This window comes from Myodes glareolus, chromosome 3 (assembly GCF_982192425.1).
Source record: "Myodes glareolus chromosome 3, mMyoGla1.1, whole genome shotgun sequence".
Classification (NCBI taxonomy): domain Eukaryota; kingdom Metazoa; phylum Chordata; class Mammalia; order Rodentia; family Cricetidae; genus Myodes; species Myodes glareolus.
Genome location: NC_142028.1, coordinates 62,644,918 through 62,657,920, shown reverse-complemented (window position 1 = coordinate 62,657,920; position 13,003 = coordinate 62,644,918). Strand labels below are relative to the sequence as shown.

General features: G+C 51.8%; 1 protein-coding gene across 1 annotated transcript in view; it reads right to left on the bottom strand.

Annotated features, from left to right (window-relative positions):
• The window catches only part of Epb41 (erythrocyte membrane protein band 4.1), a 156,912-nt gene extending 146,851 nt beyond the window's left edge, over window positions 1-10,061 (bottom strand). The window contains exon 1 of the mRNA XM_085686691.2: window positions 9,906-10,061. The gene's annotated coding sequence lies outside the window, so the exon portion shown is untranslated. The remainder of the gene's footprint in view (window positions 1-9,905) is intronic.
• Window positions 10,062-13,003: the final 2,942 nt, after the last annotated feature.

The following is a 13,003-nucleotide window of genomic DNA, read 5'->3' as shown; positions in this document are numbered from 1 at the left end:
GACACTGACCTCCACACCAGTCCGAGGAGCCAGGGTTGCAGTGGCCACGGCCTTCAGAGAAACAGACCTCTCACCTAACTCCTGTCCCCGTGCCAGAAGAAAGGGAGCCTGGTCATCAGCTTCCAGGGACAAAGAAAAGCTACAAATTTCCTAAATGTTTGTCCATGTTTCCGGACCACTGCTGACTTTGGCCTCCAACCAGAGAGGGTCATCTAGGGTAAGGGACAGAGGGTGCCCAGGCCTCAGGACTAAGAGTCCTTGGCCTGAGTCCAAAGGGGGTCAAGGAGCAGGAAGGCAGCCAGCTCGGCAGAAGGCCAGGACCCCCCCTGGAGACTTAAACTTGTTTCTTACTCTTTTCCTTCCTTTGGGAGCAGCATGGCTGCCAAGGCAGACAGGGGAAGCCATGGGTGGGGACGAGGAGGCAAAGAGGTTCCATGATTACTCTACTAGGGTTCCTGTGTGTGGTGACACAGGACAGACACAGAGCCGGTTCTCAGGGGTCACCCACTGAAGTCCGACCCGCGCTCTGAGGAAGGCCAGCACGTCCCCATTTCCCTGACAAGGACACGAAGATGCCGAGAGGGCAGGGGTGCCTGAAGCCCGCATAGCTCATCAGCGACGGGGCTGGCAGAGAACCCAAACCGTCGGTCTCAAAGGGAACCACTGAGTCACTTGGGGTGGAGATTGGAAGGGGGGAAAGCAAAGAGAAGAAAATACAGTGTAAAAAAAAAAAAAAAAAAGACCCAGGCTGACCCAGCAAGTGGAGATTCAGGAAGGTGTGGAGAGTCAGAAGTCAGCCCCAATCTCCACATAGTGTGACCCCCTCACTTCCCTTCCTAGCTTCATCTCTCATCTCTACCTCTCTCTTTCTGCCCCAGCCATACCACAGTGTTCATCCACCCTGAGCACATTCTCCAGGCTGAAGCCTCTTACACACGCTGTGCACAGCACCCAAAAGATTGTTCCCTCCGCCGCCCACCTAGAGACCTCATATTGTCTGGTTCTTCATTCTTTCCTCTGGTTCCTAGAAGGAGTCGCTGGTGCTCTGGGCTCACTGTGCACCCGAGGGACAGGAACTCGTGGGAGTCATTTGGGCCCCAAGACTCTAACCCAAGCCCATGCACCACAGAGATTTATTGTCTCTGAGAGTCACACAAAATAGGTTTTTATATGTTTGCATTCGAGAAAAAGGAGGGTAAGGGAGAGGGTGGCGTGGACAAGTCTAGAAACCCAAGGCTTCTCTGTACCACACAGGGCTTGACCGGCACTGACACCAAAGAGCACATATCCCTTCCAGGCCCACCAGCATCACGCAAAGGAATCCCTGAGATAGGAGGATAAGTCCTGGTGGCCGGAAACCGAGCCTCGATGTCCAGCTCAGACACAACGCTGGAGAGGGAGAGTGCTGAGACACAAACAATGGCCTCCTTCCCTATCCCTGCTCTGTCTGCCCTGCCTCCCTCAGCCAAAGCAACCAAATCCACCCCCAGACCCCAAGGCCTCACTCTCCTCAGCCCTCACTTGTCTGTCCACCATAGTCCATCATTATGTCCCCTGTCCCTGCCTCCTACACAGACCTGACATCTCCCGCTGCTGCATGGCACAGTTCCCAGACCAATATCTCAGCCTTCTTCCCCTAAACAGATGGTTTTGCCTCTCTTCTCCCTGTGTAATATCCAAGGGTTCCCACTGCCCTGAGTTCAGGCCTCAAATTCTCCCGAGCTTGTCTTTGGAAGGACATTGCCCCAGGTGCTGGTCCTGGCTCCACATCTTGGCATGTACAGTTCCTGCTGAGAGGAATGGCCTTTCTTCCTCCTAGTCTCTGCCTAACAACACCTATTCACACTTCAGTGGCAGTCAGAGCTGGACCCGGTGCTTTTGGGGCCCCTCAGTCCAACTAGACACTGAGCTTGCCCAGGAACTGAGGAAAGGGTCCGCACAGAGTCAGCTCTAGTCCCATGCCAACATAGGGCCGGGCACAGAGTACACACCAGAAAAAGCAGGTGGCTAGGACATGAAGGCACATTCTTACCTCTATGATGCCATCTCCCCACACACACCTTTACCCTAGGAGCACCTTTCGGAACCTGTCAAACTAGACTGCTAACCACCTGCTCCCGGCAGTGCCCTCCCAGACTGATTTCTCCTGTCCCAAGAGAGACATCTTACATTCCCAGAATGGATGCCCAGAATCGTAACTGTGGTAATAACAACCATTACCACCATTTATTGGGTTCTCATTGTGTGCCTGGCTGTTTAACCCTCACAGGAACCCTAACAGGGAAGGATATGTTTTATTGTCCTCATTTAACAGATAAGGAAACTGAGGCTCCAAGAAGCTATCTTGCCTAAGGTCACACAACTAGTAAGCTGAGTTTGCAGTCAGGTCTGTCTGACTGACCCACAGCCCCCACAGCCCCGCAGCCAGGTCTGTCTGACTGACCCACAGCCCCTGCAGCCCCCCCACCCCCCACAGCCAGGTCTGTCTAACCCACAGCCCCTACAGCCCCGCAGCCAGGTCTGACTGACTGACTCACAGCCCCCCCGCCCCCCACAGCCAGGTCTGTCTGACCCACAGCCCCCACAGCCCCACAGTCAGGTCTGACTGACCCACAGCCCCACAGTCAGGTCTGTCTGACTGACCCATAGCCCCCCCCACCCCCCGCAGCCAGGTCTGTCTGACTGACCCACAGCCCCCACAGCCCCGCAGTCAGGACTGTCTGACTGACCCACAGCCCCAGGCTGCCCAGCGGCCTCCTGCTTTCTATGATCTCACCTCTGCTCCCACCAACCTGGAGCTGGGCATTAGAAGCAGACAGAGAGAATACTGACACAGTACTGCTCCCTTGGGGGGGATGGGATGGCTCAGGGGGTAAGAGCTCTGGCTGCTCTTCCAGAGGACCGAGTTCGATTCCCAGCACCCACATGGGAGCCAGCAACTGTCTGCAACTCCAGTTCCAGATGATCCGACATGCTCTTCAGGTCTCGAGGGCAGCAGGCACACATGTTGTGCATGGACATACATGCAGACAAAACATGCATACAAATAAAATAAAAACCAATATTTTGTGTAGGAAAAAAGGGTCACATGATGGAGAGGCTTTGTTAACCAATTATTTTTAAGAGGTGGGGCTAAGTTAAGGTGTGGCTTTCTGGGACGGGAGAAAAAACAGGCCAGGCTCAAGGCCCAGGTGCACTCTCTCTGTGATTCCTGCGGGGCACAGTGGAGCTTGGACTTCTCATTTCTGTTTCTTGAGCTTTCCCCTTATAATAAAAAAAATAAAATAAAATTGTTTTTTCCTTTAGCTAGCCTGGTTATTTCCTGAATCGAGCTAATTTCTACAGTCCTGGGTCACTGGGAGGAAGACAAGAGGTACTGTGTCGTCTGGAAGAATAGATAGGGCCAATCAGAGAGATGGCTCAGCTAGTAAGGCACTAGCCTAAGGACCTGAGTTCAATCCACAGGAAAGAGAACCAACTCCCAAAACTTGTCCTCTGACTTCCCATGTGTGCTGTGGTACAGAAGCATCCAAACTCCCTCATTCACACACATATATTCTCTCTCTCTCTCTCTCTCTTTCTCTCACGCACGTGCACGCGCACATACACACACACACACAATAATAATACAACTTAAAATTTAAAAATAAATTTTAAAAAATAAGTTAAAATGAAAAGATTAAGATAAATCCCAGCACTCGGGAGGTAGAGACAGCTTGGTCTACAGAGCGAGTTCCAGGGCAGACTCCAAAGCTACAGAGCAACCCTGTTTCGAAAAACCAAAACCAAAACTACAAAATTAAAGGATTAAACTAAAACAGCAAATAACAAGACAATTGGCAGTAATGCAGATAACTTAAACTTCTCAGAACACCTACACCTAGGGGAACAAAATTCTCTAGGGCCCTTTGTTGTGAAAAATTACTTTAACTAGGCAAAGATGTGTTACATTTGTTCATGCTGCATTTGTTTAACAATGTAAAGATGTGTTGTTTTGCCTGCCTAAGGCACCTGATTGATCTAATAAAAAGCTGAATGGCCAATAGCTAGTCAGTAGGGGGATAGGTGGGACTGGTGGGCAGAAAGAATAAGTAGGAGGAGGAGTCTAGGCTCCAGAGAGAACAAGAGGAGTGAAGGAAAGAGAGAGAGACACCTGGGTCCAAGAAGCAGGCAGACAGACAGACACAGAGTAGATGAAAAGAAAAAGGTTAATTTTAAGTTCTAAGCTAGTGGGACAAGCATTAGCTAAGGCCAAGCATTCATGATTAATAATAAGTCTCCATGTCGTGATTTGAGAACTGGTTGGTGATCCAAAAGAAAGTCTGCTACAGCCTTCCCCAGCTAAAGCCAAATGACCAGTAGTGCTAATGGAAAGCTTATCTACCTGTCTGAGTCAAGCAACTCTCCAAGGGAAGAGCCCAGGCAAGCAAGGATAAGAAAGGTGATGGAGCCAAGTCACACAAAGCCAAGTCGTATAGTGAATCACACCAGGCAGAGCCCATTCCGTATTGGGAGAGGGGGCACTCAGGGACTCCTGGCCCCTGGATTCTAGTCCAGCTAATAAGAGTTAAAATAGGGAGTAAGGAGACAAAAAGATGAACACTTATCTGAAACCTCCTCCAGAAGGAGCCTAGCGCAGAGGAAGCCAAAGATCAGCCCCATACTGGGCTGCTTCTGGCTGCTCCCTCCCACAGCCACTGGGGAAAAAGTCTTGTGATATGTATGTCACAGATGAAGTCACAAGATCCAGAGATGTTTACCACTTGTCCAAGGGTACACCATGAGGAAAATGATAATACCTTGGAATCCCTCCTCACCCCTCCTACCCTCAACCCAAGCCTTCCCAACTGCCCCTTGGGAAGGTTCGCATCAGAGGAAATCTAAAGGCTCTGCCACATGGCTCTGCCACGCCCTCCCAGGAGGTCCAGTTGCCTTTCACAGCCTCTAAGGAATTCACAATTGTGTGGTGATGAGATAAGGGTCGTACCCTCTCTGAGCCTCAAAGATAGTGGACACTTTGTATCCATCTTAAACTTTCTGAGCCTCAAAGAAGGTGAATATTTTGTATCCATTAACTACTTAGTCCAAAACAAACCACATGGCTGAGTTCGTAGTAGAGCCTCAACAAATGTCTTCATTTATTCAGAAATGTCCACTAAAACCTACTACACTGAGACCTTGGTGTGAGAGACATAGGCATGGAACAGATGAACAAACCCCCTGCCCTGGTGGGGTCTGTGTATAGGAGCAAATACATAAATATAGAAGTCTATCCATATTCTCATTTTGCAGAAATGAAACTGTGATACAAAAGCCATCCATTTGTAAGTGACAGAATAAGGATTCTGCTCCAAGCCATCTGCCCTAAAGCCCTCTAGGTCTTTGTCAGGTCACCCAGATCACTACCCACTATGTCAAGTATCAAAAAAGAAACGACTCGGTATCTTATAACTCCAGAGAGTACCTTCTCTCCGTACTTCTGCCCTGACCTCTTGTGCCTCCCAGTGGCCTCAGAGGCACACACATGCATCAGAGTGGCACAGTGCAGTCGGTTATGTCAAAGCAGTACTTACCCAGAAGCAGCCGTTGTGGTCACACAGCAAGGGGAGAGACAGTGGAGCCATGGTCACGGTGGCACATGGAAACAAAGGACAGAAGTGAGACACCGCACAAACAACAAACTGTCCTGATCAGCTAGATCAGCTAGACCCAAACCCCAGTGGGCCCAGTCTCCTATGGACATCCACAGCAGCACCAGGTAGTGGGAATGGGGCCTGATCAGACAGGGCCTTACCCTTGTGAACCTTCAGTGCAGCACGAAAGTGTGAGTTTACTAAATTCCTGCTGCGATGCATGCATCGAGGAGACCTTAAGGACCTGGGGTCAAATCCTGCCTCTATCACTTACAACTCTACGCTGGTGTCATTGGGGGGGGTCCTAATTTCTCCACACCTCCTTTACTTACCTGAATCATAAAGCTTAGCACAGATCCCCCGCTTAGGGCTAGGCAGGAGTCTAAGAGTTCACATACTGAAAAACTTTTCGAACGATACTCGGCATACAATTTGTTTATAACTTGTAGCTCCAATGACTACAAAGGGCTATGGACAAGGGCTTTGGAGGGACCTGGTGTGGGTGGGGCCACCATCTTTCTAAGAGGAATGCTGCTGTTGGGGACTAGGGAGATAACAAAAGGTGAAGTCTGGGCACAATGCCTGGGTGTTGCGATGACTCTGTAAGCGCTGCTGTTGATCTTAGGGTGTTCTCCAGCATGTCCCCCACCACGAGGAGTTCCAGCAGGGCTGTGGCAAGTGCCCCTCCCCACAAACACACCCAGGACTGCAACTTTGGACTGAAAACTGACCAGCCACCATACGCTCCCAATTCTACAGATGTTCCAGTTTGATCGTCAGTCACCCAGAACTCGGTGCTAGTGAAATTGATACTGTTCCCATTTTACAGACAAGGACAGAGGGTGAAAGGCCTCCCTTCTCCCTTGCTGGCCTCATGTGGGTCTCCGAGCCTATGGAAGTGATTGAGCTCTCATGTCCGCTTGGATTATGTTCTCTAGATTTCCCTGACTTCTCCTATTTGGTCTCAGCAGAGCTAGCTGCGGGGGCCCAGACAAACCTTGGAACTCTTTGATCTGGAACCATCATTGTCAAACTGCCAGCTTTAGGATACAAACTGCTCCCGAAACCACCCCTCCAGGCTCAGTCATTAGTCCCATGACCCCTGGTCTATCTCTATAGCTGACCGCAGCCACTAACCTATAGGTCAAGGGATGTCTGCATTCACTCAAATCCACGTTTTATAGATGAGGAAACTGGGGTCCAAAATAGACCCAAGATTACTTTTCAATGTCCAGCTCTTGCAGCAGACAGTTAAGTAGATATGGCCTCTAGATAAACACCATTGGGCCCTGAGATGTAGGTGTCTCCTCTCTCTTTCTCCAGCCTGTTTCCAGCTCCCCAGCTGAAACATCCCAGAGGTCAGAGGTCCATCCAGAAGCCATTAGGGGTTTCAGTAGGTTAGGACTGAGGAATGGCAGCACCTCGGTAGAGATGGGAGTACTGAGACGTGAAGGCTTCCTGTCTTAGGGAGGACTGGGCTTTGCAGTTGGCCCTAAGTCAGCCACTTTATAGCCGTGCGGCTTTGGTCAAATCAATTTGCCCCCATGAACTCCTAGAAAACAAGGGTGATGCTTCATGAGGTGCTAAAGATTTAATGAGTTAATGCTACATGTGACACCCTTAGAACAGGAACTAGGCAATGGCCCTAATTAACTAAAGAACAAAGCCAAAAACAGGGTATGTGGCCTCACTACACACAACCTCAGTCTAATCCCATTCTATCTCCTCATACGGTTATGAGTCTAAGTTCTAAACCAGTTCACGGGGTGTGATCATTCTCTACTGTCAAAAGTCACCAATACAGGAAACAGTAGCAATGGTGCTAGAAGACACGACAGACTTTAGGTTCATGTCTGTCTTCATATTATAGAGGGAAACTGAGATCCAGGAGGAAAAGTACCTGACCCACAGGCCATGAAAGGATAGAATCCTGCCCTATGATAAACTGTAGGCCCTGGGGAAATTCTGAACACATACACACAATACAAACATGCACACGCACATACACACACACCTCCCTGTCATAAGAACCCAGTCTGCAAACCCAACAGATCTCAGTCACTACAACCTTGGCAGCCAAGCCTACGTGAATATCCTTTCCAGTTCTATTGCTGGAAAACCTGTATGGCACATAGTGGGTACTCAGAAGGCTTAGAAAACAACCAAATGAGGTTTTCTGGCTTCAGGCTGAGGGTCCCTGTTAGGCCTCTCTCTTTGTATCCTCCCTCCTGACTCCCACCATTGCCTCTGTCTCACCCTATACCCGGGGCCTATTAGCTGGGCCTAGTTCCAGCTCACAGAGTGCTGGGCCTGCCCCGAGTCAGCATCTTCCCAGCCAGCCTGGGATATTCCTGTTCAACCCAGCCAGCCAGGCTCCTGGCCAGGGTCCACTCTGCAGAGCGGGTGCTGGCTCTACCAGACCCTCACACCCACTGACCTACAGGTGGGGCAATCAGGCGGTCCTAGGAGCTTCCATTGGCACCCAGGACCTACAGAGGGAAGTTAGCCTGGTCTAGATGGTGCAGGGACATGTTGATCAGGAGACAGTGGGGTGTGGGGGTGCCACCCACACAACCAGCCTCTCCATCCAAGCCCCATGTTGCTGGGACCTAGCAGGCACTGACTAAATCTCCCGTATACACAGGGAAACCTCATGGTTCCCCCACTCCATCCCTTTCTTAAAACACTGGGATGTTTTCATCCCAACCACCAATCTGGCCCGGCATACCTTCTGATTCATTTGACTCTGCTAATGCCTGTAAGGTCCAGATTATTGGCTAAGGGAGCTGGGAGAGGTGAAGTGACTTATGCAAGGTCACAACGTGACAGCTGGACTGGGACTCAAACCTAGTTCTTCCGCGTGTAAAATCCGTGTGGTACCGATGCTGCTCTCCCTCTCTGTTCCCTGTGGTTTCCGGGTCCCTTTCTTCCCCGACCTTGCACCTCCATCTGCAATCTCCCTCCCCCATTCCCACCTCACAACCGCTATCACACCTTGCTTCTGTGCACCCAACAGCAGCAGGTACCACAGACTGCCATTGTAAGTTCTTTCTCAGATCTCTGACTTAGGAGGGCCTTGACGGTAAGCAGTAAGCCCAGCAAATGCTCCTTAAACAAGCCTGTTTTTTCTACCCCTCTACTTCCTCCATCCCCAAGCCAGTCTCCATGACCTCCCTTCCCCACCCCAACCTCCTGCCAGCATCCACCTCCAGGCCTGTGACCCGGATGGGGTCCTGGGGACAAGAACTTACTAAGATGTTGGGGGAGAAAGGTTTCTGCGACAGTGCTCTGGCCTCTCCCTCTCCCCTTCAGTAGCTGAGGACCCGACTCTGACTTGGCACCAAGCAACTATGGCCGAACTCCCAGCTGCCCTAAAGCCCATCCCAACCAGCCATTCTCCCAAAGCCTCTACGTTTGGGAGAAGGTTCCAGAGCAAGAAAACTGGCTATCGCATAAATGCAGTCATTCCCTCCCAGGGGAATCCAAGGGCTCTGGAATAACTACAAAACCCTCCTTCGCCTGTCTCAGCAGATTCCACCTGGGGTCCCTTGGAGCAAGTCCCCGCCTCCAGCCTGCAGGACTGCAGGGGTCCGGTCCTCCCCAAAGAGGTGGGGTCTGCGAGGAAGTGCGGGTTGAAGAGCAACACAACTCTTAGGGAAGCTCTAAGAGCAGACAGGGAAATATGTAAGACAGGGAACCCAGAGACGGCGTAGGAGCCTGGCCCTGAGCAGACTAGGAGACCTGAGGCAGAGGAAGTCCCAGCCTGGACGCAAGTATACGTGCGTCCGGACGGCGACCCGAGGGCCACCCTGATCAGCGGAGCCAGGGTCGCAGCTCGCGGGTCCCGGGGTCCGGAAACTCAGAGTTAGTTACGTAAGGACCCGAGCTGGGCTCCCGGGGTCCCCCTCTCACCGCTCTCTGGCCCGCCAGGAGCACTCGGGGCGCTCAGGGCGGGGCTGACCGGCCGGCCTGGGGCTGCGCCACGGCGCAGAGACCCGCAGCGGACACCCACGACAGGACTCCAGTTCCGGAGCGAGCTCCTGCACGCCGTCTCCCGAGCTCCGCGCACCCTCAACTTTGAGACTCCAGAACCCCTGGGGATCTCAAGTTCGGAGCATGCAGCCCAGGACCTCCAGCACCCACGCCGGGGATCCAGTGACCCTCGACTCGCTGCTCCCGGGATGGCCCGGGCCCTTGGGAGTGGGCTTCTGGGTCCTGCACCTTGTCCCTCCCAGACACCGGGGGCCACCCCCTAAGGCGGTCCAGGCTCACCTGAGCTGCATAAGACAGAGACCTGGCAGGGACCTGGCCAGGCCGGGCCGGGCCGCGTCCTCGCTCTCCGCGGCTCTCTCCCTTTAAGAGGTTCCTGCCACTTTGCCCCGCCGGGGGCCTCCACCTGCACTGACAGGGCAACTCTGATGCGAGGCCCCGCCCTCCCCTCGGGAGGTCCTCTAATTGGTGCAGACAACTGCCAATCTTTGGGGCGGCCGGCAGGCCCCAGCAAAACAGCCCGACTGTCGCAACCGGGAAGGGGCGGGGGCTGCAGGTGCGGCCAGATCGGGACGCCCAGCCTAGAACAGCTCCTGATAGACCCAGAGCGGTTAGGGGAGGGGAAGCATGGAGTTCCTGGATTGGCTGCTGAGGTCCTTGACGTCATGTGACAAAAGTATAAAGCAATTTCCAACGTGGTGCTAACCCTAAGGCTGCTAGGTTGGAACGGAGGTTGGTCTGAGGGAGTTAGGGACGTGACCTTGACATAGACCTACCTGGATCACAGGTCTGACTATTCTATTCTGGGTGACCTCGAGCAAGTCATTTCTCTGAATCTGAATTTCCTCAACTAAAAATCCTCGGATGTTTTCTTGAGAATGAATGATATTTGCTAAAAGTCAGTCGCAAGCCTGGGGCCCAAGAAGGTGTTCATGAACTGAAGTTCTGGCTTCCCTTGTGCCCACCTCGTCCCTCTCCTCAGTGACTTAGCTCTTCTAACGATCTGCCCCGTCCACCCTGGAAGAGAAGGCGGTCACTGGCCTCAGACCCTCTCCTCCCTCGCACTCCACGCTTGTCCTCGCTCACTTAGTGCCAAGGTCAGGAAGCTGGCTGGCTCCCCGTGTGGACTCATCCTAACTAACCCACCCCAGGGTGTCAAAGGCTGTTCATAAGAGTAAGGCCAAATCTGCCTTAGGATTCCCACCTAGAGAGGACAAACATAATCCCCCTTGTATGAGGAGGAATCAGAGAATCCTAAAATCATGGAATAGTCGCAATGCCAGGGAGCCCTGGTGAGTTAGTCTGTTTTGTGGGCAAACTGGGAAACTGAGGATCACCAAGGGCAAAAAACTTCCTGAATTGTGGTGACATGAATGTTTTGTCATGGAAGAAGCTCACTCGGGGCTTCAAAGAGAAGCCTTTGAAACCCTCTGACCAGAAATCTGGGTGTGTTTCAGTTCTGGCTGTAGGAACGCTGTATGCAAACCTAGGGCGTAAGTACCTTCAGACTTCAAAGCTGACTGATGCTCCGCTCCCCTGCCTGTCCATGGCAGTGCTGGCCACTGGTCAAAGTTAGAAACTCAGACAGTGGAGTCTAGACTCCATGCTTAACTCAGCATTGAGTGTTGGTAAACTCTTCCCCTCTGGGGCAAAATATACTGTCGCACCAACCTTAGGTAGTAGTCACTGTGCTGACTGAGAGTGAAAACTACGTATGTAAATATTCAATCTTGGATCCAATACTGTTTTTTAAATTGCTCCCACGTGTATTCATGCATGCCGGAAAGAGCAAACAGGCTATGAATTCGTTAATTTGGCCTCAGGAAACAAGGGCTCCCCTGCCAACTGCCTCCTCTCCCGGACTCAATCGAAGGGCTGAGGAGAGGAAAACCCCGGCCTTGGGGTGGCTGGAGTTATTCTAAAGGGCTGTAAGAGGCCCCACCTCTCGGCTGGGGCACGTGGCTCCAGCGCTGGCTGTCGGGTTAAGCTGCCAGTGGGTGACTCAGCAATGACAGCATCTGCCCCAGCCTGATAAGCGAGTGTGAGTTTGTACTTGGGAAATACGGAGGAGAATGTGAACTTCTGTGTTAGCTGTCAGTGTCCTGGGGCTGGGGCTGGATTGGGGGCAGGTGCGCGTGAGCTTATACACAAAGGGACGATTCTTTATGTTGCCTGGCCCTGGGTTCTCTGGACCTGGAGAGCTTTGTCCTGCCCCTGGGACCTGTGTGCCCAGCCATCCATGTGTGTTTTCTGTTGAGGCACTGTGTAGACAACCAGGACTTCCTCAGGAACTCTGTGGGAGTAGAGGTTGCTGTCAAGGCCTCTTCCAGGGAATCTGTAGCTTCTGCGGCCTTCCTAGAGAGAGGCTCCCTGAGAGAGACGATCCCCTAAAGGAACAGCTCACATTTACTCATCGCTAGTATTTTCTGTCATCTGCTCATTTTACAGCATCAGATTCTTCCAGTCAGAAGTGCTTGGAGCTCAGAGAGCTGAAGTGACAGCCTCAAGTCACACAGTTCTGAAATAGCTGTGCCGGTGACAGGCAGGGGGCAGTTTTCCTCCTCCTGGAGGCTGAGTGCCCGCCTGTGAGCGACTGATAAGCTGGGGGGAGGGGAAGGGACCTGTTTGTGTTGGCCGTCCTTCCCTTCTGAGAATCAGTGAGCCTTCTTATCCTGTCAGAGCCTGGGTGCTGTCCTCAGTTTCAAGTGGGCTTGAGCTGGGTGATAAAGTGATCAGGAATGGGGGGAGGGGTGATATGTGGATGGACATATATGGGAACATCTGTTTCTTCAACAGAACTTCATTAAGCATTTTACTGAAAGTTAACCACACACACACACACACACACACACACACACACACACACACCAAAACAGACAAGGTAGCATGTCTACAGTACCAGGCACTTGGGAGGATAAGACAAGAGAATCTGTTCAAGACCAGCCTGGGGTAGCACATGAAGTCCTAAAGCAAACAAACAGAATGTTAATCCCTTATTGAGAGAGAGAGAGAGAGAGAGAGAGAGAGAGAGAGAGAGGCTATGCTCATGCCCTGGGTCTCTAGTCACATAGTATCTCAAGAGGCTGAAGCAGAAGAATTGCTTGAAAGGATTTCAAAAGCCTCTTCTACCCTGTCTCAACACAAACAAACAAAAAACCACAACCCAAACAAACAAACAAAATTTTAACCTGCCAGGAGGACTCGCAAGATGACTTGCTGGGTAAAGGTCCCAGGTACCAAACCTGAGGTAGATGCCCAGGACCCACATGATGGAAAGAGAGAACCAATCCCCACAAGTTAATCTCTCTCTCTCTCTCTCTCTCTCTCTCTCTCTCTCTCTCACACACACACACACACACACACACACACACACACGTATA